At 43.0% G+C, this 27,918-nt stretch overlaps 1 long non-coding RNA gene across 1 annotated transcript; it reads left to right on the top strand.

Annotated features, from left to right (window-relative positions):
* The first annotated feature begins 76 nt into the window (after positions 1-76).
* LOC136573623 (uncharacterized) lies at positions 77-24,559 on the top strand. Its single transcript, XR_010785898.1, has 3 exons — positions 77-163; positions 284-357; positions 24,107-24,559. It is a non-coding gene; the product is annotated as an uncharacterized lncRNA (long non-coding RNA).
* Positions 24,560-27,918: the final 3,359 nt, after the last annotated feature.

Here is a 27,918-nt window from a genome sequence, read left to right as displayed (position 1 = left end):
TCACATCCTCTATGGGCAATGTGCAGGGATTGCTGAGCATGCTCCGTTGTAAGCATTGACGTACTTCCGCCCTGAGATACTATGGGCGGTGATGCACTTCCGATCCTATGAGACAGGCACCTGACAATTAAGCCGTGATGGATCTGCAACACCCGGAGCACAGGTATTTCTCATCCCACTTGATTTTTATGGGGGGTTCTTTTAGCATATATGGGGCACTAGTCTATTGAGGATGATATTTCAGCAATACCTTCTGTCTCTTGACTGATCTCCCCTGGACCAGTGCTGCCTTCCAAAAACAACTTGCTTCCAGTTTACTTTGGCTCCTCAGTGTCCGGGACCTGGCAGGCTTGCACGGTGAGCATTTATCTTCCTTCACACCTATTATATGGTGCATATTGGCTTGGTGCTGCTGTTTGGCTACTATTCATATTGTTCCTTTACCTCTTGGCAGGTAAACAATATAGCCACGGGTAATAAATTTAGCAAAATGATAATGCCATGAATAAGCCCTCACCAAAGGACATCCCTTTGACTGCAAGTGATTCTTGACAGTGACATTTTATATCCAAATGATGAATGCCAACATGACAATATTAGCATCCTGCGCTGCTAACAATTATCAGAATATGCAACTTGATAGAGACACACGCTCATAACCTCAGGGCACATTTTTTACCCGCACATAACCCTCAGGCGTAATTTGACAACACATTGCTCACTCCCACCCCTGCCCCCTCCATTGAACACGGAAAGATGGCGCTGATTTTGCACCTGAAACCACTTAATGTCAGACGTCCATGCTGATAGCAACTCACTCAGATGCTTTACACCTACTAATAAACAGAGTCCAGGAAGACTTTCTACACTGACAGTCTTTTCTCCATGTGATCTCTTCCATTATGTGCACAATCTCTGAACATAAATCTGGAAGGGTGCAAACATTCCTATTGATTACGCCGTGGACCCCAAAATAAATCCATGACAGCTGGAGCCCAACTGGGACCGTGGTCGATTTGGATCCGGAGGGACCGGACATTGAATGACACTGACACGTGGAGGCAACCCTAGCGGAACTGGTGGGCACAACCAAAAATCCGAACACGGTAAGATAAATTAATTATCTATACCTGTGTGGCCAGTTCCAGGCTTGTCTGTGTGTCCGTGCCCGATGCGGTCAGTCCAGATCCGTCAGATAGGTACCTTAAGTCTCAACCACGCAATACAGAACCTGTCATATTTTAAAAGGAATTGTTTGCATACCTGTTGTTCTGAGAGTACTGGTTAATCGGCAGAGTCAACAGACTGGTCACGGGAGGGTAAAATTCATTGAATTTGTCTTGGCCGACTTTTCTCCAGGGGAGCAGTAGTTGACTCTGGGGAGATAGAGGGTGCAGGTGGATGGTGTTAGGGTTGAAATGAGTCAACCTGGTTACTCCTGGCAGGTCAGTGAGACAGCCACAATTATACCAGTGCTCAGTCTATGTGTCTATGTGTATGTATGTCCTGCTCAAACTGTAAGAAGGGATTGTTGTTGGCAATAAATATGCATTGGTTGGGTTATAGCCAAGATTGATGCACCGTACACAGCGGCTCGTTATGGGTTTGGCCCACTGGTAGAGGATTATCCTCAGATCAAAGTGTGTAGGTTAAATGTGCATTATTGGATCCCTTCTAGTAAAGGCAGATTGCTAAACTGTGTTGCTGCTGAATTGTTTGAAAGTACAGGACATGATATCTTGTGCCCAGCATCGGGACAGTGTACATTGAACGTTACATTGACGGTCAGGTAGTGAGAAAAATATGGGTAACAAGCATAATGAAGGCATGTGATTTGGTGGCAGAGAGAGAGGATCAATATGTGATAATAGATATAGATACAGCGCAATAGATATACAGGAAAAGGTGTATAATACTATGTAGATAGATATGTGTATATATATAGCTAAGCTTGCTTTTAGTGAGAGAAAGTCTGTTTCCTTGAAGCTGCAGGCTGAGACAACCCCCCCCCCCCCCACACACACACACACACACACTCACACACACTCCTTGCTTCTCTCTTCGTCTCCTAACTTCTCATGAGATAAGAATAGAGAGAATGTGATACTAACCTTGGAAAGTAGCTTTGGTTGCTTTAAAGGGGTTGTCCCGCGAAACAAAGTGGGTCTATACACTTCTGTATGGCCATATTAATGCACTTTGTAATGTACATTGTGCATTAATTATGAGCCATACAGAAGTTATCAGAAATTTTTCACTTACCTGTTCCGTTGCTAGCGTCCTCGTTTCCATGGAGCCGTCTAATTTTCAGCGTCTAATCGCCGGATTAGACGCGCTTGCGCAGTCCGGGTCTTCTTCTTTTCTCAATGGGGCCGCTCGTGCCGGAGAGAGGCTCCGTGTAGCTCCGCCCCATCACGTGCCGATTCCAGCCAATCAGGAGGCTGGAATCGGCAATGGACCGCACAGAAGAGCTGCGGTCCACTGAGGGAGAAGATCCCGGCGGCCATCTTCAACCGGTAAGTAAGAAGACACCGGAGCGCGGGGATTCAGGTAAGCGCTGTGCAGATTTTTTTTTAGGTCCCTGCATCGGGTTTGTCTCGCGCCGAACGGGGGGGGCTGTTGAAAAAAAAAAACCCCGTTTCGGCGCGGGGCAACCCCTTTAATCGAATAAAAGCTTGTAATGAATCTAATGAATTATACTGTCTTAGAAGGCTGGAAAGAAAGGAGTTTTAAGGTACATTCTTGCTGGGTCTAAGGTCACAAATAGTGATGTACTAAATAGTTAGAGCAGGTGGGGTATCAGTAAACAGGATCATTAGACTGCAGCGGTAGAAGAGGAAGCAAGTTCGTGGAGAATCTGTGGACAATTATGTGACAAATAACCACTACTGTTTGTCTTGTGTGTCTTGATGTTATGTAATCTAAACTTTGTTGTACGTCTTAGTCTCTTTCATACAAGTGTAAAAAAGTTATACCCCAATCACATTCTGTGGGGGCTTTTAAGAATACAAAGGTTAAAAATGCAGAAAATGCTGCGTTGTCAGAAGCTCCTAGCATATGTTTTTTTTTTCTTTTACGAGTATAACTGCAGCGAATAGTTAAACTAAAACAACTTTGTTCAGTCTGTGTCTCATTTTCACAGAGAGATAACAGTCAGAGTTATTTTGCAAAGGTGGGGACTGTCATTCTCGGACTTCACTCTTTGCTCAGAGTCACAGACAGAAAAGGAAGGAGAGAGGGGGGCTGAAACATATCCACACATTCCAAAGGCACCAGCGTTTAATATAGCATATAACAGCTTCAGTAAATAAGGAACATAGAATCAGCAAACTTTTTCACACAATTTGTCAAAAATAGCACTCATTCACAATCTCATCTCAATAGAATCATGTACTTTAAAACATTAAAACACTCACCTCAGTGTCTTTCAACTGATGTATGTTTGTTTATCACACTCCTTTTCTGTGTATCTATGTCCTGCTGGTACACTTTCATACAGGGGGGGGGGGGGATGAGAGTTAATGAACAGTCTTCAGACTGTGATGAATGTAAAATGTGTGATGCAGATATTGACTGGGGATAAAGGTTTTTCTCCCAACCCCCATCTGCATAAGACTTTACTTGTTTGTGATGTGAATTTGAAGGTTGCGAATTTTAAATGAAAGCATGAAGATTGAAGAAACATGAAAACGGACAGAATCAAAGGGGTGGAGCTAAATGATGCACAGCACATAATGGGTCATCCCTCTCTTGTCCAAAAAGAAAGGGGTGAGAATCTTGGACAGCCAGGAAAGTTTTTTTTTAATCTTAAATTTGATAAGACATTGCAGGCAGGATCAGATTAATAATGAATTACTTAAAGCATATCACATTTCAAATATGGATAGATGTTTGTGGATTATTCTGCCCTGATGTAACTCATGTCTCTGTTAATGGCAATGAGATCTTACAAGCCTTATCTGCATCCATCAAATTCTCACCGGATGGATCGGTACGGATTGAGACCTCAGGTGCCAGTTCAGAAGCGTTTAGTAAACTAACTGCTCTCCTGGTGGAGCTGGCTTATGTGTTTGTCCTGACAGCTGCTGCAGAAACTCAGCTTTCCGCAGGTCCTGACAAATTGTTGGCCACCTCCAAGACAGACATAGGGAAATTGAATGTATCCCCTATGATGGTATATTTGAAACCAAGATACACACCCCTGGGTCAAACAGTATCCCTTTAGTTTCCCACAAGAAAATGTTGTTGGGGACAAGTGGGAGACTTGGTTCCAAGGGGGGGTTTGCGCGAGATACGTCCTCCAGTGAACATCTCTCTTTTCCAGTCAAGAAAAGACACAAAGAGGTGTCCATGTGGACACCTAACACATGGTACATGACCTCCATGATTGGGGGAAAAGGTTACGGTTCTGGACTACCCACTAGTGGTCCTCACCCCTCATGACATCCAGAGCATATGCACGCAAGTGCAACCCAAGCACTTATCTCTGGCCTGTCAGATCCGGCTACAATGAGCCCTCTTCATGCCTCATAGTATTTCTTTCCAACGTTGTACTACCTTGAACCCGGCTACTCTTCTTCCAATCGAGTATCCTGGCTCAAATGGGGTAGGAGAAGGCACAGGTGATCAAGGTATTACTGATCAGCTATTTTTAAAAAATGTTTGCAACAAGAAAATTCAGGTTTTAAAAACAGTTACTGGAACCCCTTGTTAACAATGTATATTTTGAGCTTTTTGTAGATGGTACCAGGGTGAGGATTGGTGACTCCACACTGGATATGCAGTGGTCACACAACATGATGTCCCCAAAGCAGAAGCTCTGTCTCCGCATGTCACAGCACAAGAAGCAGAACTGAAGGCCCTCACTGAGGCGAGTAAACTGGCAGAGGGTAAGACGGCAAACATTTACACTGATTCCCGGTATGCATTTGGCATAGCTCATGATTGTAGCCCAATATGGAAGGCCAGACAGTTTCTTACCTCAGCAGGACAGCAAATTAAGAATAGTGCAGTGGTGCAGAGTCTCATGGAGGCCCTACTTCTACCTGACAAAGTGGAGAGCTCACACCAATTCCTACACTGGAGAAGCAAGAGGCAACACCATCTTAGAAAGCACAGCAAAGGCAGCGGCCCTCAAGCCGATGAAGAAAAGAAGATACTGACAGTAGTATCAGAGTCAGAGACAAAAACTTTGGACATTGACAAAACTTTGGACATTAATATGCTAAGGACTTTACAGTTACAAGCCAGCAAGGAAGAAAAGGAAAAATGGACTAAAAATGGAAGCAGCAGAACAGGATAGGATAGCGTATGGCGAACAGTCAACAGAACTTGCCTACCACGGTCCTTGTGCCCCATGATGGCCCAGCTGATGTGCGGAAAGATGCACCTATCAAAAGCAGCAATGATGTCGGCGCTTGAATGAGAACGGGTGACTCCTGGGTTCTCTGCAGCTGCTGCATCATTTGTCCAGTGTTGCATGGTCTGTGCCATAGGCAACAGGGCAGAAGTAAAGGGGCCACATAACACTTGCCTAGGCCACTCTACCCATTTCAGGGATTGCAAATTGACTACATTCAGCTCCCACTTGGTGGGAAATATGAATATGTGCTTGTTGTTGTTGATGTCTTTTCAGGTTGGAGGCCTACCCTGTTACCAAGTTAATTAAGCAGTTTACTGCACAGATGCTCATGAACGAGGTAATCTGCAGATATGGGGTACCGGAAGTGATTAAGTCAAACAAAGGTACACACTTCACTGAAGGCCCTTCACAGGTACACAGGTACACACTTCACAGGTGAAATAATGCAACACATCATGTCTGCTCTGGGTATATCCCAGGCCTTTCACACACCCTACCATCCACGGAGTAGTGGGAAAGTAGAAAGGACGGTACCCTGAAATTTAAGATACAAAAGACAATGGAGGAAACGGGCAAACCTTAAACTGAGTGCCTTCCATTATCTTTTTTTCTCAGTTAGGTACATACCTAGCAGCAGAGGAATAAATAAATAAGTTTAGAACACTGTGTATTTAGAACACTGTCATAGGTTTTCGCTAAAATTGTGCTTCACCGATGGAAGCCCTCTTGCTGCCTGAGAGAGTGGCCTGAAAATGCAAAAAAAGACCACTCCATGGATGGCACCTGATACAACAGTAAATCACCCAGCTGATCAGGCTGTGAAGACAGCCATGCAGAAGCCCAGTGTTATGGCACTCTGACCCCCCGAGTGCCAGGTGGGGTGCCCTGAACTTCCCGCACCCCACTGTCCCTGCCTACTTGCCTCGACCCTGGCTAACCCCAGGCGGACAACTGGACGGCGGTCCCTACTCTGGCTAGGGACCTGGCGACTACAAGGAAGAATCTAACCAGCGGGGGACAAAGTGCTGACAGAAAAGGCAGATGGATTGACCAACAGAAAATACTGAGCAACAGGCAAGCTGGACTAGAAGCTTATGAGCAAACTAGGGACTGACTGAGACTAGCTGCAGACTGAACTGACTAGACGCGGACAGAACCAATAACTGGCAGTGAGCTCAGATCACTGCCAGTCTTTTAACGACAAGGCTCCGCCCAGGGGCGGAGAGTGGGAGGAGGCAACTCCTCCCACTGCTGATTAAGAAGGATGGAGGAGTGCGGGCGGCACCCTACAGACGGACACGCCCACACTGCCGCCCACAGGCCACCCCACGCCGCCAGGAGAGCCCCGACCCCAGAGCTCCAGGACGCCGGAGCCGACACGGCCAACCACGGGACCCTGCGCTGCCCTGCATGGTAACACCCAGACTTGATCCTTCAGGGGTTTGGGCGGTACAGGCCAGACAACACCCCCGGTGGATTATGACTTGTTGATTCACTTACAAAAGGCGACTAAAGAAGGGCAAAGAGACACCTGGGGATAAATTGATGGTATCCAACAAGCCTTGTCCCCTACAGGCCCCTATCCTGTCAAAATAACTCCATGAGATTTCTACATCTAGGCACTCAAAGCACTTGGGTGTTCTATATACCATGCTCCAGATATAAAAGTCAACTAAGGTCCTTTACAGTATGAGATGTAAGTCCCAGAGATAACTCTTGTCATACTGAATATCCTTCTGAAAGGATGCAGAGTGGTTTCATGTTTCTAAGTTCCAAAATGTCTTAGTTGGCCATTGGAACAAATAAAACATACTATGATTGGACCATACAGTATAACCATCACTTAGTCCCCAGTCAGGTCCATTAACTGAACAATTAGTATGTTGTAATTAGACTTTTGATGCATCATTATCACTACTTACCAGCTGCAATACTTAGCTGAAAAACTATTATGTTCCTCTTAGTGTTTTGCAGTATCCTCGTCGTAAAGCATTTCTTCCTACTTCATGATAGCAATCCTCTGCTGTCAATCTATTGACTTTTAACTTAAAAGATAACCTTTCTTCATGTGTCTATTCCCATATTTTGTACATTCTGTACACCCTAGCCTATATACATCCCACAGTTAGACAATGCAACTGCAATAGCAATAGCAACAGGTCCTGCTTAGGCACCCATAGCGTCTCAATTACCCAGTTACATCCCCCATACTTTTTAACATATCCATACAAATCTTTATAGCATGTTGGTACCTTGTGAGAATTTGAAACTATTGGGTACTAAGAAATACACAGTGTACTGCATAACTGATAAAAATAAAAACAGGCTTGCAAAAGACGATACAGGAAATAAATATTACTAGACGACTAACAAAAGGCTGGAATACAGTAAATAATTAAAGTATACCTTTATATTGCGCTATTATTTATTTATTTTCATAATTCAGTAGTACATACATATGAAACTGTAAAATCAGTAAGGCCGCGGTCAGACAAGAAATTTTTTAGAGCATGAATAGGCGTGCTTAAAAGTCAGCTCAATTAGAACCAATGCTTGCCAATGAAAGTGGTCACATGTCTGATTTTTAGAGGTGATAAATAATCGCACCTGCAAAAGATAGGAAATGCAAGTGCAAAAGCACCTGGTCAGCTATTCATGCACCTAAAATCACTCATCTGATCGAGCCCTTAAGAAGGGAGATGAGGTTCAATGTTGACAATATAATACAAATGATTATACATTTCTTGGAGCAAAGTACATCCTATTTATACCTGGACTACATTACTTTAGGGTCGAAATTCAATGGAAAAAGACTTGGACGCAATTATTGATAAAAATAACCCCTAAATTATAGCATGCAATGCCAGTCTGCTGCACAAAAGAGTTAACATGAGATATCATATCCTTATATGAATGGCCCCTAAAATCAATTTGATGTGTCTTTGTACGACTACACAGACAACGTGTGGTCATTTGTTGCACTTAGGGGGACTCAATCACAATCTTTTTACAGCACTCTCTGAGAGTAGCACAAGGTAGTGACGGGCATGCGGAGTGATATATCTACTGTATATATCTGCAGTAGTTTTGGAGAAACTTGCATTTTAATAGTAGCAACCAGACATACAGAAGTAGTCCTTGATATGCATGAGCGGCAGTTAGCCTCACCCACCCCACCATCCAGCCAATTATTAACAACTCTCTTTCCATGTACATTAATAGGCAGACTGCCTATCATTGGCTGGAGGATGGGGTGTGTATGGCTAGCTGTAATTCATAAATTTCAAGGGCTAGTCTTCTATGTGTGGCTGTTACTATTAGGGATGTTAGTTTCTCCCAAACTACTGCATAAATACATATAGCAGACATATCACTGTAATCAATGTGACTGACATGCTGCTCTCAGAGAGGGCTACAAAATTATGGTGATAGATTTACCCAAGGTTAAAAAGGGGCTGCTGTTTTCTTTATTTTATTTCAGATATAAAGCCAAATCTATTAATCTTTCCATAGGCTGTACCTGGTATTGCAGTTAGGCTCCATTCTTTTGAATGGGGATGAAATGCAATAGCAAACACAGCCCAAAGACAGATGTGGAAATGTTTCAGGAAAAACATCAGATCTCTTTTTCTAGTCCTAAATCAAAATTTGAAGGTGATACTTTCCTTTCCAAACTACAGCATTAGAGTGCATTCAGATGAGCGTGTTTATGTGCGTACATACGTGCGCACATAAGCACGCGTCTATTAGAACCATTGGTTCCCTATGGTGTGTTCACATGTCCGAGGTTTACAGGTGTACAAATGCATGTACCTGCAAAACATAGGTCCATAGTGCGCATCAATATTCCCTGCGGGGAGTCCCCTCATCACTGAACACTGTGAAAGCACTGTCACAGTGTTCAGTGACAAGTGAACTCCCTGCAGGGAGTAACGAATCCCCTGCTACATTAGTCACAGCTGTGACAGCTGTGTAAGAGGATCACAAAGCTCTTCGATTGATTTCAATGCTGGCCACCCCACAGTGATTTTCGGGGAGGGCCTTTAAATATAAGCCCTTCCCTGAAAATCATTCCTATCTGGTGCTAAAAAATAAAAATATATATATACTCACGTCTCTGCCGCTGCCGAGACTCAGGTGCGTCCAGTCGCTTGGTCCCCGGCACTATAATGAATTTCTTTCAGCAGGCGGGGATTTAAAATCCCCGCCTGCTGAAATGGCTGTGTCTGATTGGCTGAGCACTCAGCCAATCACAGACAATGCTCAGCCGTTCATTGAATGACAGCTGAATGCTTCCTGTGATTGGTCACAGCGCTCAGCCCATCACAGGCAACACTCTGCCATTCAATGAATTCAATGAATGGCCGAGCGCTGCCTATGTACCTATGTATGCACCAGCACACACTCGTTTGAATGCACCCTTATGAAATGTGTTCCCACCGGCTTTAGTAATGGCTGAATTAGTTTTTAAGAAATGTATAGATATCTCTTTGATTTCCAGAGGGGTCGAGAGTTTTTTTTTTCATTTTATGACACTAAGATTCAAGGGTGGCTTTGCTGTCTTCTGGATCAACTTGTTTTGTTTGAATTTGATAGACGTTGCTCTTTTTTCAAGCCATGATGTACCTGAGCTGCCTAAGGGATGATTTGATGTATTTATTAATGCTTATGCTCGAACAATCCTTCAACTTCTAACAACTTAGAACAATTTCATCTCTATGTTTATGTAACAGAGTAGCTCTAATTTATATTATCAATGCACAGCAGGAAGAGGAAGCTGTATGTGATCAGCCCATCATGCTCAGTTTCCTGTCATAGGAAGCAGGGAAGACTGGAGAGGTGAATAACCAACTGGACAACAGATATGATCTTGACTACCTTGAACCATCAAAGAGGCTAGCATATTATTACCTCTATATGGGTTGCTCCAGGAGCACAACATCTGTGCATATGCCCTTTTAGGGGGGTCCCCTGCTTTAGAACCTCATATCGGAGTCAGAATAAACAACTCCTATTGCGATGGACTCAAGTTGTCATTGCATTATATGGGCAGTCATACTTTTTCCCAGCTCCTCCAAGCAAATGCAGCTGTTTTGTTGGGTGATGCGAGCAGGACCTGGAAGTTCAGCCAATCGCCCCAGCCTGAGGCCACATTTTGAAAGGGGTTATTTTAATGAGACAACCCCTATAACCACTCAAGGTGTTCATACACATTAGGTCAAACCTGCTAAATTAGGCATAATTGATAGACTAATGTGTATAGGGATCATCAGATTTTCACTTAATGGCAGATATTGAAGAACAAAAAGGATCAGACATGTTGGATGTAAACATACCTGATGTTTTGTCCCTCTAGCAGATAAACTCTTGTCAGAGGGGTCTGGCAGCTGCTTGCCCCTGTCATACCATTAAATAAACATGAATGCTTGACCAGTGTCTACATGTTTCTGATGGAGATGGTTGGAAAAGCTGTTGGCCAAATACACATTCAAACAATAGTTATCTTAAAGGGGCTGATTTTAATGAGAACTGCACCTGAAATTACGAGCACTGGCCACTTCAAAGTGGTCAGAGCAGTGGCTTCTGCTTGGACCCTGATATATTCCAACACAGCGGGTACTCCTTGGAAAAACCCTTCAAGTGTGTAGGGGCATTTAAACAATCTAGACCCCACATTTATTACTAGAGATGAGCGAGCATACTCGTCCGAGCTTGATGCTCGTTCATAAATTAGGGTGCTTGAGATGCTCATTACTCAAGACGAGCACCATGCGGTACTCATCTCGATTAAACGAGCACTGACCATTAAATTCAATGGAGCCGGCAATACAGCCGGCTCCATTGAAAGCAATGGGCTGCCGGCGAGCGCGGGATGAATTTTCGGGAAGGGCTTAAAAATATAAGCCCTTCCCTGAAAATCATCCTAAAATGTGTAAAAAAAAATAAAAAATTTATACTCACCTTTCCGCTAAATGACAGCTGAGAGCTTCCCCCGACTGGTCCCTGCGCTGAGCCAATCAGAGGCAGCACTCACTCACCCATTCATGAATTCATGAATGGGTGAGTGAGAGCTGCCTCTGATTGGTGAGGCTGTGACCAATCAGAGGCAGCCCATTCAGCAGGCGGGGATTTTAAATCCCCACCTGCTGAATACTACAGAAAGCAGTTCAGGAGAACTGCCAGCCAGACGCGGCTGAACTCCTGCTGCAGCGGAAAGGTAAGTATACATTTTTTTTTATTTTTACACATTTTAGGATGATTTTCAGGTAAGGGCTTATATTTTTAAGCCCTTCCCGAAAATTCATCCCGCGCTCGCCGGCAGCCCATTGCTTTCAATGGAGCCGGTTGTATTGCTGGCTCCATTGAATTCAATGGGCTAACATCGTTCTTCTCTGCCACAGCTGTTACAGCTGTGGCAGAGGAGAACGATCTTTATGCTGACAGTGCGGGGGGGGTCTGTAGTGGAAACCCAATATTTCTATATTTTGGACTGTGGGCCTTTGGTAGTGGACATTTGTGAATTTAACATTCTGTATAACCAAATGTTATGTTTGCCTTCTGTTCTTACATTTACGCAATATGCAATACTTCCTTTAATGAAACTTCTGTTCTCAAAACGCTGACAAGATAATATATAGTGTAAACACGTTACATTTTCCATCTGTTTTGTGCCTTTAGAAGAAGTAAGGATTAGACAGATAACCACACTTGAGACAAGTACCGCTTTTAGATACCGCAATAATTACCCAAGCAAGTTTACTGGAAACTTATGCAAATAACATGGGAGGTTTGTGCAATTACTAATTCATGATGTAACATCCAATCATATCGAAGGAACCACACGTGGGTCCAAGACAACCCACTCATCCCGTCTACCACCTGATGGCCAATCACAGATGACCGGAGGATGGAAGAATTGCAAGATGCTTATCCAATAATTGAACAATACGTTGTATCTATGTAATCTTTGACCTGCCCAGATGGGCAGATATGTTAAACTCTTTTAAAAGAGGCTGCGCGCCCAACATTAAAGCAGAATTGAGGAAGCTTATACATGCTGAACCTGTGTCAGTGTGAAAACTTCTTATGCGCATTATCAATTCAGAATTAATATGGAAGGGTGTAAACATTCCAAATTGATCAAGTCGGTGGACACAAAAGGAAATCCACGACAGCTGGTGGCCCGTACGGGGAGTGATCGATAGGTTCCAAACATCTCGGACAGAAGACACGGACATAGGCAACCTTGGACTTGGCGGGCCCAACAAAATCATCAGAACACGGTAAGATAAATTAATTATCTATACCTGTGTGGCTGAGTTCAGGCTTGCCTGTGTGCTGTGTCAAGGCCGATCGGTTTGGACCCACACGACGACAGGTATTTCTTTAAGTCTCGATCACTCGATAAGAACCTGTCATAAGATATAAAAGGAATGTTTACATGCCTGTTGTCTTGAGAGTACTGGTCGATTGGCGAGCTCAGTGAGTTGCCCTAAGGGAAAGGAAAACCCTGCACAGGCGTCCCTGCTCTGGTCTGGTTACAAAACCTAAGAGTAAGGGACCTGTCAGGGGGTTTGACTAGGGGTTCCTGCTCTGGTCTGGTTTGGTTACAAAACCTAGGAGTCAGGGAACTGTCAAATGTCTGGACAGGTATCGCTACTTCGGTAAAGTCTGGTAAAAGACCTAGAAGAAAGGGAACTGCCAGACAGCATCTCAAGGGGCAGCTAGACTAAGCCAGCTGTACTGGTGCTCTGTCTATTTGTGTGTGTCCACAAATTTGTTTATTGTTTGAACGTTCATGAGTAGATCCCTCTGTCTGAGGGTAGATTACTAAACTGTGTAGCGACAGAAATGCTAGAGACTCTAGGGCGGGACATACTGTGTCCGGCGTCTGAAGAGACTTCTATAATCATGAATCTGGCTGCCATGATTGAAATTGAAAGGAAACAAACATTGTACTAAGGTCAATTCTTACCTTGGTTATCATTGATTAATCAAGCAATCTTCCTGTGTGCTCAAAGCGTCCTACCTGTCCTTTATATAAAGTTAGTGTGCTTGTCTGTTGTGTAGAGCTAATCCTGCTGAGTTGTTTATATAGAAATAGTCTGTTTGTCTGTCATATAGAATTAGTATCAGTCCTGCTCAACTGTAAGAAGGGATTGTTGGCAGTGAGAACGCATTGGCTGGGTTATAGCCAAGATTAATGCACCGTACACAGCGGCACGCTGTGAGTTCGGACTTTATAGGTTAGATGTTCATGATTGAATCCCTTCTAATAAAGGCGGACTGCTAAACTGTGATTTGTTGAAAGTTGAAAGTATAGGCTTCTGCCCGTAAGTGAATGTATAAAAAGGGTTAACTGAATTTGTTTAGTGAGGAAAAAAAAAAAAGGCTGCTTACTTCATTTAAAAAGAGGAAGTGCTGTAACACTGAATAGAAGTGAAAGCAAATTCATGTGCTGTGACAAAACAACTACTGTTCGTATGTCTTGTTATGTAATCTAATCTTTGTTATACGTCCGTCATACAAATGTAAAAGGTTATATGCCACTCACATCCTGAGGGGGCTCTTAAGAATACAAAGTTACACACAGTTGTGACCGTAAAGTTACAACATAGTATGTCAGAGGAAGAGAAGGCGGGCTGAAATGGCGTCAGTACCAACACATGCCAAGGACGCCAGCGTTCAATATAACAGTTAAGTTGTATAACAGTTGAGTAAATAGGGAGAATTGCAGTACATTACCAATCAGATGGAGATGCCCGGCATCTAAGACTGCATCTGCCCGGTCGCCGGAAGGACGACCAGGAACGAGTCTGGGACAAAAACTGTTGTAAAAGTAAATTAGCCACGTTCTCCCTTGTAATCCTGTCTCTTCCATTCTGTGTTAGAGGTAACGATAAGGCCAGGTATCCACAGGAGGGACGGGGCAGATTGACCCGTAATTTGTAAAATGTAAATTGTCTGATGCATAAGACTTTATTTGGTTGTGATGTGTATCCGAGGACTGCCAACGTTGAATGAGAAAATGAGGAAGTAGGTATACAGCCACACTCAGAGGGGTGCAGCTAGATGATGCATACGTCTCTTCTGCAAGGAGGGGGTAAGAATCATAGATAGCCAGAAGAAAAAGTTTTGTTTTTTTCTCCTGTCCCAAACTCAGCTTTCCACGGTTCCTGACAAATTATGGGCCGCCTACAAGACAGACGTAGGGAAATTGAATGTACCCACCATGATAATGTGTACGAGACCCAGATACACACCCCTGGGTCAAACAGTATCCCCCTAGGTTAAAAAAAAGCCACGCATGTTAGGTGCTGTGTGCTGATGCTTTGGAAAAACTGCCGACCGGCCACAATTTCACTGTTAATTTCCCTTGCAGAAGCTGTAAGGCCTGGAGGCCTCCAAAGACTAACCAAGTTCTGCAAGAAAGGTTGTTCTCCTGGCCAGGCCATACCTGTACATACATCCGTTGCCAAATTCCACACCTTTCTGGGCCTTGTTTCATACTGCCGCCCATACGACAGTATTGACACAAAAGCACGGAGGACAATCACGGCCACTGGGATACTACTCCATGAGGTTAGATCCAGTGACTCGAGGAGCTCCCTCATGTGTTTGTGCGGTGGCAGCAGTACAGGCAATGGTTGACAAATCTTCTAAGTTGGTATTGGACTACCCCCTAGTGGTCCACACCCCAAATGACATCCAGAACATACCCACACAAGTACAACCCAAGCACTTATCTCTGGCCTATCAGATCCGGCTACAATGTGCTCTTTCCATGCCTCCCCCAATATTTCTTTCCGATGTTGTACTACCTAGAACCCGGCTACTCTTCTTTTAATCAGGTATTCCGGTTCAAACGGGGGAGGGGAGGCATAAGTGATCTGAGCATGGCAGATCAGCTATTTTTTAAAAATAGTGCAACAAGATTCTGACAAAAACTGTTGTTAGAATCCACTGTTAATGATGCATATTTTGAGTTTTCTTTTGTAGATGATACCAGGGTGAGGATTGATGACTCCGAACCAGATATGCAGAGGTCACACAACAAGATGTCCTAAACGCAGAAGCTCTGCCTCCGCATGTCTCAGTGCAAAAGCGGAACCGAAGGCCCTCACTGAGGCGTGTAGAGTGGTAGAAGGTAAGACGGCAACCTTTACACTGACTCCTGGTATGCATTTGGCATAGCTCATCATTATGACCCAATATGGATGGCCAGACAGCTTGTTATCTCAGTAGGACAGCCAATTAAGAATGGTGCAGCGGTTCAGAGTCGCATGGAAACCCTACTACTACCTGGCAATGGAGAGCTCACACCGATTTCTACAATGGAGAAGGGAGAGACGACACCCTCGCCAACAGCACAGCAAAGGCAGCGGCCCTCAAGCCGTGGAAGAAAGAAGAAAAGATACTGACAGCATGAGTCAGTGATAAAAACTTTGGACATTGATAAAACCTTTGGACTTTGATAAAGACTTTGGACATTGATATGCTAAGGACTCTACAGTTACAAGCCAACGAGGAAGGAAAGCAAAATGGGCTAAAAGATGGGAGCAACAGAACTGGACGGCGTATGGCGAACAATCAACAGAACTTGCCTACAGAGGTCCCTGTCCCCCATGATGGCCCAACTGGTACACAGAATCAAAAGCAGCAATGATGTCGACACTGAACGAGAATGGGTGACACCTGGGTTCTCTGTAGCTGCTGCATCATTTGTCCAGTTAACATGATCTTTGCCATGTGCGAGTCAGGACAGAAGTAAGGTGGCCATATAACACTTGCCTTGACCACTCTACCCATTTCAGAGATTGCCAATTTGACCACATTCAGCTCACACCTGTTGGGGAGTATGAATATGTGCTTGTTGTTGCTCGAGTCTTTTTCAGGTTGGAGGCCCACCCTGATACTAAGGTAAATGAGCAGGTAACCACACAGAAGCTCATGAATGAGGTAATCTACAGATACAGGGTACCGGAAGTGAATAAGGTAAACAAAGGTACACACTTCATAGGTGAAATAATGTGACATCATGTCTGGAAGGTAATTGGACAGGGGAGTGTGCCTTAGTAAAGCCCTTATGCTCCTCCACATCCTGTCAGACAGCATTGAGGATAATGAGGTTACCCCCAATAGTTACTTTATCTCGATCCAACTCTGCTGTGTTCTGTAGTTATCCTGTCATGTTGGTCTATCCTTGTTTTCTGCATAGGTACGGCGGTTCCTTCCAGTCTTGTCACTAGGTAGTGTAGGGTCAGTGTAGGCGGCCTGGACGTGTCCACCATCCGGGCTATCTCCAGGAGGGACATTGGTGTGGGTGAAGATCAGGGAGTCCCACGCCGTGCGTACCTGTGCATACTACTAGTATTGTAACAGTACACTAGAGTGAGAAGAGAGGCTCCTGGTGGTAGTTTTGACCTACACGTGTACATTGACGTCATAGGACAGCCAAGGGGGGTACCTGACGAGTTTTTTAAAACTTAGAGACCACGTTAAAGCTAGATTCGAGTCCATTTTCCTGATCATTATCGTAAATAAAATGTTGACCGGATTAATTATGTTTATTATAATTAGCAGCGGTTTATAAATTATACTAGAGATGCCTTATAGGGACTAGTCGACCAATAGGACTTACCTCGACTATGACTTTTCAAAATAGAATGGCACTAGGTACAATTTTAGCCAAAAAGGGGAGTGTCTGTAAGATGATAGGGGAGACTTGTACCTACATTCCAGACAAAACGTGACCCGTGGGTAAAGACGCAGTTGCCATTAAGAAGCTGACCGCACTAACTAAAAAGAGCTAACCTTAGTCTGTTTCCTCAGTTAGGTACATACCTAACAGCAGAATAGAAAAAATAAGTTTTAAAACATTGTGTATTTACAACACTGTGATAGGTTTTCGCTAAGATTTTGCTTTATTTTATCTGCAGTGCACTCTGCTCATGCCACGCAACATACCGGTGTTACAACGCCCCTGGTCCTGTTACCTTGCCGCCTCTGGAAAAGGGAAGTGGGAATAATCACCTTGTAGCTCTTTCCTTCCAGACTGATAGATATGATCATGCACTTACTAATGAGACAGAGGTTCAGTCATGTTGATCAGGCATTAGATAGCCTAATTTTGCACTCTTTGTGGATGAATCGAGGTAGCGTCAAGAAGGCGGGTTCTACACAAGTTATGCAGTGTTTACCTGAAATAGTAAAAGCCGCACCTCTCCTAACCTAATGCCTCGAGATCCCAGGTGATAGCCTAGACCTCCACATGTACCAAAGACCCGATTGCCATGAATCCACAGCTAGGTATCGGAGGGGCATTTACAGCCTAAGCGACAGTTGTGAAAGACCACCACTCTACTGAGTTTTCGAAACGTTCTACACAAGAGTTTACGCTGATAAAGAAGTTATTAATTATATTTGTTGCCATTATAATTGTCCTAATTCCTGTTTGCTGTTGCATACAGTGTATTCCGACCCTGATGACTGCCTGGTCCACCTGTCTTACTATGATGTTCAACAAAAAAACCCCACTGTCAGTGCAAACGTCGTCATCAAGGATCCAGAATACGATGATGTCGAACCATCCTATACCCCCATGACAGCAGTAGCTCCAGTCTACAACACAATGCAAGTCTAGGGTCAGCGGTGGGGGTGGGACGGAGCAGGGCGAGTTTAGTGAAACAGATAGTTTCAAGGGGGGGGTCTGTAGTGGAAACCCAATATTTCTATATTTTGGACTGTGGGCCTTTGGTAGTGGACATTTGTGAATTTAACATTCTGTATAACCAAATGTCATGTTTGCCTTCTGTTCTTACATTTACGCAATATGCAATACTTCCTTTAATGAAACTTCTGTTCTCAAAACGCTGACAAGATAATATATAGTGTAAACACGTTACATTTTCCATCTGTTTTGTGCCTTTAGAAGAAGTAAGGATTAGACAGATAACCACACTTGAGACAAGTACCGCTTTTAGATACCGCAATAATTACCCAAGCAAGTTTACTGGAAACTTATGCAAATAACATGGGAGGTTTGTGCAATTACTAATTCATGATGTAACATCCAATCATATCGAAGGAACCACACGTGGGTCCAAGACAACCCACTCATCCTGTCTACCACCTGATGGCCAAGATGACCGGAGGATGGAAGAATTGCAAGATGCTTATCCAATAATTGAACAATACGTTGTATCTATGTAATCTTTGACCTGCCCAGATGGGCAGATATGTTAAACTCTTTTAAAAGAGGCTGCGCGCCCAACATTAAAGCAGAATTGAGGAAGCTTATACATGCTGAACCTGTGTCAGTGTGAAAACTTCTTATGCGCATTATCAATTCAGAATTAATATAGAAGGGTGTAAACATTCCAAATTGATCAAGTCGGTGGACACAAAAGGAAATCCACAACAGCGGGGTCTCACTCTTGCCACTATTGTGGCTTAATAGTGAGACCTCGGAGCCCGAAATGCAGCCCTGCATGTTGCTCCTCGCCTGCTCTATCCATTTCTGTGTTTTTTACATGACTTTGGTGATTTGCTAAGATTTTCACAAATGAAAACCTTAGCGGAGCACCAGTCATATACAAAAATGCTCGAGTCGCCCATTAACTTCAATGGGGTTCGTTACTCGAAACGAACTCTCGAGCATCACTGAAAGTTCGACTCGAGTAACGAGCACTCGAGCATTTTGGTGCTCGCTCATCTCTATTTATTACCATTAACCCCTTATATGCCCATATACTACCAAAGATAAACATGGCATGCTAAAAGACAGATATATAAGAGCTGATTCAGATCAGCACTGTTGGTTCCACTTTCCTACTCTGTTATGGGAGCAATAAAATGGAATCCACTGGCCGAAGAGATCTGTTTTACGACGGAACTGAATAGCACCGGACGGACCCCTTTGACCATAAGGAGATCTATTAGATTTCAATCTCATTGTCTGGAATTCAGCAACAGAGGCTTCAAAAGGAACCTCTGACACTGATATGAGCAAATTCTAAGACACTCTTGAAATTCGATATGCATACCTTAACCTTCCCTTTTCATTGGTGGCACAATAATATGAGCCTATAAAGTTCATTTTTTATGATTAACCCCTTAGTGACGAAGCCTGTTTGCGCCTTAATGGCCCAGCCAAATTTTGGAAAACTAACATGTGTCACTTTAACATAGAATAACTCCGTAAAGGCTTTGCATATCCTAATTATTCTTACATTGTTTTTTAGCCACATATTGTACTTCATTTAGGTGGTGAAAATATACCGATAGAATTTCTGTATATTTATTAAAAGCGCCAAAATTGGGAACATTTTGAAAAAATTAACATTTTTTCACATTTTCAACTGCAATATGTCAAATATATGCAAACAAACTGTACACATTTTTGATAAGCTGTATATTTTCATCTGTTTACTTTATCTAACGGCTGTGGATGTGGAATCACTGTGTCAACCGGTATTCTTGTATCGTGTCACCACCAGTCTGATGAGTGGAGACGGGCTGAGGTGAAGGGAACACCCAGAGCTTCTTATCGGCAGCCACATCCACACCCTCACTGCTGTGCCCAGAACTCTGTGCTAGCTGCTGATTGGCCGCTTTTATACACACGTTCAGCCACCTTCAGGGAGCTACAGAGACCAGCAGCTCGGTGAAGAGACTTCACAGAGGGAGGATTGGAAGAGCTTCACAGAGGGAGGGAGCTCCCTCTGTGTCGCCGGGTTGTCATGGCAACAGGACACCAGATACAGGGGAATGCAGTGAACACTTTCCATAGGCTACTTTGGAAAGCGCAGCCCTGCTGTCCACGGGCGGAGAATAACAGTGATTCTCCACTCGGGGGATTTAAATCACAGCATGCTGTGATTTGCCACGATTCTCCATGGTGAGCCTATCTGTCAGATAGGCTCAGCACGGAGAGCCATCGGCCCCTGCCCTGCTCCCCAGCAGCAGCTCCCGCAATGATGACCTGCCATGGGATATCGCTACGCCCATGGACAGGAGTCCTAAATCGGCGGCAGAATCACGCTTTGGGGCACTGAGCTATTAGGTTCAATAGGACCCAATAGCAGCATTTTTCCGCCACGGATTTACGCTCCCTCTGTGTCGCTTGGTTGTCATGGTAACAGGATGCCAGATACAGGGGAATGCAGTGAACGCTTTTCATAGACTAGTATGGAAAGCGCAGCCCTGCTGTCCATGGGCGGAGAATCATAGCGATTCTCCACTTGCGAGATTTAAATCGCAGCATGCTGTGATTTGCCGCGATTCTCCACGGTGAGCCTATCTGTCAGATAGGCTCAGCACGGAGAGCCGTCAGCCCCTGCTCTGATCCCCGGCAGAGGCTCCCGCGACGGCGATCTGCCGCGGGATATTGCTATGCCCGTGGAAAGGAGCCCTAAATCGGCGGCAGAATCACGCTTGTGGGCACTGATCTATTAGGTTCAATTGAAGCCAATAGTAGCGTTTTTCTGCAGCGAATTTACGCCGCATGAACCGCGGCAGAAATCCGGCCATGAGCATTAGCTATTAAGAAGCTCCTGTCCACAGGCGATATGTCACTGCGTTATTTGCAGCGATAATCCGACTGCGGGTAACGCAGTGACCGCTTTCCATTGACTTAACTATGGAAAGCGCAGCCCACTGTCCACAAGTGGAGAATCATAGTGAAATGTTTGAAACAAAGTTAAAACGGTGCATTCATCTGTAGAGTTTAATATGAACAGTTATGTCTTTGCACTATAGTTCAACAGTCAGAAAAAAACTATGGAGCTAGGATCGCAGCCAGAGCGGCTTCTGAGAAGGGCATGTAAGAAAACGCTATGGATACAGCATACAATGCACCCTGCAGTCCTGTATTTCAGTACTGACCTTCTGAAGAAGTCTTTTTTGTCTGTCCTCGCTGGAGGGTGTACGGCACAATACGTCTTGGAGAGGATTGTGGTGCCGGCACGGCGCAGGAGGATCCTCAATCAGACGCCACTTGGATGGTAACTCATTGGCGCAATAGGGTCTCTTCCTGGACTTCTTAGAGCCACTGTCCGCCATTGCTATGCCAACAGACAAATAAAGAAAAACGAATTAATTGTATACATTATAACCGTCACAGCCCAGTACATGTGAGAAGTATGAACATGGCATCAGATTCCAGACACCGCCACTGGAATCACAATCTATAAGTAATGACATCTATATTATAAAGTATACCCAGTGATGTAATCATGGGGTAGATGCCTCTTCTGAATGGATGTCACCAAAGAAGGATTCATTCTGAGGCCTCGGTCAGACGGGCGTTTTTTGCCGCGATTTGCGGATCACATGACGGATGCGCATCCGCAAATCGCGTGACCGGGGCCGAAAAATCGCCAGAAAAATCTGCTCCTAGCCGCGTTTCCTTTGAAACGGGCCGGAGCAGAGGAGCGCTGTCCAGCGCATTGAATTCAATGGAGCCGGCAATACAGCCGGCTCCATTGAAAGCAATGGGCTGCCGGTGAGCGCAGGATGAATTTTCAGGAAGGCCTAAAAAATATAAGCCCTTCCCTGAAAATCATCCAAAAATGTGTAAAAAAAATAAAAAAAATAAAAAAAAATATATATATATATATATATATATATATATATATATATATATATACACTCACCTTGTCCGTGCAGCCGGAGTTCAGCCACGGCCGGCCGGCAGTTCTCCTGAACTGCTCTGAGTAATTGAATTGTCAAGCTTGACAAAGACCATCTATGTAACGGTCGAAACGTCGCTGTGTCCTTTGATGATGTGATGTTCTGATGAAAATACAAGTCTTTTATTGCACCTGAAGATTTGGACTCTGCTGCCTATTTTCTCTTTCTATGTAGCTGGGGAAAGGTCAGCGGATAAAGATCCTATAGGGGACATCGATGAAGGCCTTAGATAAGATATTTCACCTTCCCTCATGATTCGGGTCCATGACAGGAGTGAAACCTTAGCTTCTTTTTACTTTTACATGATCCAATGGATAACGGTGATCACGTGATCAGGAACCTCGTACCGCACCCCACCGTGAAATCTTCAGGTTCTTGCCTACGTTTATTAGCCAGGAGATTTTAAATCACCCCGGCAATCCGCAGCTTTTCTGCATGTGTCCGCCATTTTGGAAATGGGTGGGTGCGCAGAAACCGGGGTAAGCTCCATAGATAAATCCGGGGGCCTAAGGCACATAATTTCATCTCCCCTCACGGATATGATCCGAGAGGGGAGATGAAACTTAAACTTTTTTTCACACTTTTTTTTTTACTTTACATGATCGCCGTTATCCATTGGATAGCAGCAATCATGTGAATGGGAACCGCATACAGCAGGGACATCGCGGAGGACAGCCAAGAGTACTTTCAGCTCCCCTCATGGGGGCTTTCCGCAGTCCGACATTACAGCTCCAGGGTGTTGGCTACCTCAGGTAACTGACAGCATGGAGCTGTCACGTCCACAGCTTGCAGGGCTTTAATCCCCAGAGCAAGCGTGTTTTTACTGCCCTGGGGATTAAAGCCCACTAAAGTTAGACGTAAAAAGTCTATGGGGGGTCACTAAGGAGTTAACAACCTTAAGTTGATACAGAAATGTAAAAAAAACCCTGACATGGATTAATTTCCCACAGTTCATCCTGCACCCTGCACTGAACCATATGCACATGTGTAATCATAGTACAAAGTAATGTGCATTGATTCAAAAGTTATTGTTAAATCCAAGTTTTAAGCAGATTTCCATATTTGCTTCAATTGTTTATATAAGTTATGATAACACCTCAGATTTTCTCATTGTGTTGGTGGTGTTATCAGTTTTATAATGACATGAGTGGTGAAACATAACAGACAGACATTCATATTATGTGTGAAAGCATTTCATAATGTTGTCAAGTAAAAAATGTTCTATTCTCTCTAATATAGTGCGCAGTAGCATAAAACATTACAGTCTGTTACCCTGTTAGGTCAAACTGAAGATTCTTTCATTGTAAAGTCCTTGTTAGAATGACCTTTAGAATTTTGTTTTCTCGACTTGTTGCCTTTCTGTAATATACAGTATCGAAAAATTAGTATAACACCCATCCTTAAATAGAAGTTGAAGTCATGACCTTGTGAATTGTAAATAGACAGTGTGCAAGGAGATGTTCCTTTAATGAAGCCTCTTCGGGTCAGAGTTTAGACAATGCTGCCATGGGAATAGGCCAACAAAGACACCAGTGACCACATCTATTCATCTTGCCATATGTAACTGGGAATATAACAGCTATCAGTTCTGAGAGAGTGTCTATAATTCTAATTAGATTAAGATCTACAGGATGTCATTATCTAACTGACTTATTGATTGTAAAGTCACAATGACATATAACCCTGTGGTACTAAACTGAAGTACAGTAGTGAAAGTCAAGGATACTGTCCCTGAAATGCCGCTCAATAAATGCCATAGAACATCCAACTAAAAATGTCACATAACAGCCACTAAAACACGATTAACTATTTAGTACATGGAAAAGCCGCATAAAAATAAAAGCCACATTTTCTGCTGTTATGCCTCTAGATTAAATTTCAATAATGTTCTTACAGAGATGAATTTAAATGGAGAAAGTTCACAAAATTCTTTGGATATAGGAGGCAATAGAGGGAATTTAACAACTGTTCATCTGACTTTACCATTAAATTATTGCCTTCATTCATCAAACATGCTGTGTACTCATTCCTTTTTATATTTTTTATCCTCAGCCTTCTCTCAAGGGACAAGCTATTATTCTACACTACTAAAGAGGATAAGGAAGGTATTGCAGTTCATTGTACGGAAAGCACACCAAAGGGGGAACACATGTTCAGTATAACAATGATGTGTTTATGAAGTGCTAAGTGCCTGAGAAACAACCTTTACAGGAAGGACACCTACTTAGAAGGAAAAATGGAAAGAAAGACCCCCTATCAGATGATGAACCTGCCACTGCTTGTATTGCAAAGATACATAATCATAACCATCTGTTCTTGCAAAGTCCCGCTGTATGACATATTTTGACAAAACACTACAATGGAAAACCGTATGCGATTTGTGTTATCTCTGAGTAAATGTAAAAATGGGGCTTTTATAGAAATTTTAATCAATTAGAATTGGGAATTTTGTATACTGCTGTAAGAAAACCAGAACAATCAGATAGAATGAAAGCTTTGCATAAGAAGGATCCATTAAAAATAATTTGAAAATAAAAAACATGTTCTTTTTGTTATATTAATTTCTTGTTTATTATAATTTACTCTTTACAGCTCTCTCAAGATGTTTTTTTATTCTTTTAAGCATGACTGTGTCTATCACCGGTTGGTGGTGTGATTGCTGGGATGCTGACCGGCTGGGAAGTAGTAGATAGGTGAAATCCGCTTATGCCAGATTAAATTGAAAAGTCTTTACTGAAACAGATTAAAATAGTAAATGTACACCATAGGATACATAGACCCAAGTCTAGTCTTGCTACGCGTTTCGAACCAATTAGTTCTTCCTCATGGTATGTGACACAGAGAGAATATTTAACCCCTTAATGACATGGCCTATTTTGGCGTTGAGGACCAAGCGATTTTTGGTATTTTTTCAAAAGCCATAACTTTTTTACTTTTCCGTCGACGCGGCCTTATAAGGGCTTGTTTTTTGCGTGGTGAACTGTAGTTTTTATCGGTGCCACTTTTGGGTACATAGACTAGATTGTAAAACTTTTATTATTTTTTTTATGATAACAGGGAGAGAAAACGCATCAATTCTGCTATAGATATTTTTTTTTACAGCGTTAATCATGCAGCATAAATGACACACTAATTTTTTTCTGTGGGTCAGTACGGTTACAACGATACCAAAATTCTTATATTTTTTTTTAGGTTTTTACACTTTTTTTGCAATAAAAACCCTTTTTTTAAAAAATCTTTTTTTTTCTCTATAGCTGCATTCAAAGTCCTGTAACTTTTTTATTTTTCTATGTACGGAGCTCTATAAGGGCTTATTTTTTGCGAGACGAGCTGTAGTTTTTGTTGGTTCCATTTTGGGGAATGTACGGCTATTTTGATCTCTTTTATTGCATTTTTTGGGAGGCAAAATGCTAAAAATTAGCATTTTGCCTCTGTTTTTTAGCGTTTTTTTGTTACGCTTTTTGCCGTACAAAATAAAAAGCATATTCACCTTTTTGTACACATCCTTACGGACGCATCCATACCCAATATGTGGGGTTTTAATGTTTTTTACCTTTTTTTATGCTAATATTAGAAAAAGCATAAAAAGGGGTTTTTTACATTTTTTTTACATTTTTCTTTTTTTTACATTTTTATTTTCTTTTTTTACACTATTTGAGTCCCTCTGAGGGACTTGCAGCACTGTGCCTATGATCGCTATCATAAGGCATGGCAGAGCTACTGCTCTGCCATGCCTTATCGCTTATACAGCGATCATAGGCATAGGCAAAACAGGATGCCAGTGCCTGGTATCCTGTTGCCATGGTGACAGGCCTGGCTCTCGCGATAACATCGCTAGTGCCGGCCGGAGACACAGAGGGAGTGCGGTCCCTCTGTGAACTCTTTCCCTGCCGCGATCTACTTAGATCGCGGCAGGGAAGGGGTTAACAGTGGGGGGGCGCATCTCTGATGTCCCCCCGCCGGCTATGACTGACAACCAGCTCCCGCTGCGGGATAGCGTAGGATCATATGTGATCTTGAGCTATCCCCAGGACGTACCGCTACATCTTGTTGCAGGAAGTACCAGGCTCCCACGACATACTGGTACGTCCTGGGGCGGGAAAGGGTTAAAAACATTAGAAATGCATAAAAAGCTTCCACAGACAAAAGTATGAAGAATAATATAAAACAAGATAACTACAAAACCTGTATTTATTGACCAGTAAATATAATTTACAAATTTTAAGTTTACATCAAACCGCACAGCATGGGATGTGATCCAAAGTAATCTGTTTATTGATTGACAGGCAACTGTTTTTTTAGGGGCACATGATTCAATTACAATTATTAAAATCTATTATAATTCATTTATTACCATTGGTCAAAAGAAACAAACATAATATGAATATACACAATGAGGAATTTAACATCTAAAATACCAGGCAAACGCACACAAGCACAGAAATAATCATACATGATTAACTTCTTGGAACAGTAAACCTAAACAACAAGTTGTTTAGAGAAAAATGTTTAGGAACATATGTGAACAGCTAAAAACATGTCAGTTTGACCCATCAGCCAGTCTAAATGCAACATAGCTATCTTGTGGAGTAAACGCCTTTGTCATTCACTCAGGGCTTATTGACTAACTATTTAATATCTATGATTTGTCAAGAAAGGGGACAAATTAATATAATGAAAAGAGGCATACAAGATGGTTTATAAAACAGGAAAATGGCTACAAATAAGATAGAACATGGAATCATATCCATTTCACTAACAGCAGACAGTATTTAAAATAAAAGGATAAAAATTAAGAGTATTACCATTCTTTATGTGCAGTCACATGGAATTACAGGACAGTCCGCACGCATAGTGCACTCCAGGGGGCTGGCCCTAATCATCAGTCCAATGAAAATAGGACAGCAATGTGTTTGGATACATATTATCCCCAATATGCAGTTCTGGGGTCTCTGAGCATCTCATAAGGATGAGAGTACCTGCATCTGATTTGTGTTGATGTGACATTTTGCAAAATAACCTTGTCAGAAGGCTGCAATGTACAGATCAGTCTTAATGTCCAACTTACATTTTCCTCTTTGTTTGAGCACATTTCCTTTGTTAGAATTTGGCTCCAAAAAGATATCAAGTCTGGCTGTGGCCAGTTCCAAAAATGGGGAGGAGATGTTACTGGGGTGTAAAGGCTGTTCCTGTCCTTATCTAGTATTGTAAATATTTTCTGTTCTGGTTTAGCAAGGGGCTGTTGTACATTACAGACCCCCTGTTAGGTTGTGAAAGCCTTTCTGAAGCCTGCTTCAAGGCCCCCTTCAACACTTAACTTTCCTACATACTGAAAAGCATTTAACCCTTCTACTTACAAACTACACTGTTGAAAATCCATGTGTGACTAAGGCCATACCTCACAGTTAGTATCTGCACAGGGATGAAGGACCTGTAAGGACATCACTGTCTTGTGATCAGGGGCGGGGCATGTAACTCACTCACTCACTCATGGACAGGTGATCATTAGTATCTGCACAGCAATGAAGGACCTGTGGTGACATCACTGTCATGTGATCAGGGGCGGAGCATGTAAATCACGCACGGACGGACTGGGGGTTATTAGTATTTTGATTGCTGCCTGTGTGAAAGCTTGTATACCGGGGTTATATCAGAGAGACCAGAGAAAGAAGCTGCATCCCATTTAAATGCCTATAGAACATGTGGTCTGTAGTTAATAGGGACATATACTCTACAGATGATATATTGCTGCTGGGTGTGAAAGTTTGTATACCAGCAGAGAACTTAAACAGGGTCTATTGGAGGGAGCAGAGAAAGTTGCTGCATCGCGTTTATATGCCTATATGAAATGTGGTATGTATATT

This window comes from Eleutherodactylus coqui, chromosome 7, assembly GCF_035609145.1.
Source record: "Eleutherodactylus coqui strain aEleCoq1 chromosome 7, aEleCoq1.hap1, whole genome shotgun sequence".
NCBI classification, from domain to species: domain Eukaryota; kingdom Metazoa; phylum Chordata; class Amphibia; order Anura; family Eleutherodactylidae; genus Eleutherodactylus; species Eleutherodactylus coqui.
Note: the sequence above shows the minus strand (reverse complement) of the source record. Positions and strands in the feature narration are given on the sequence as shown.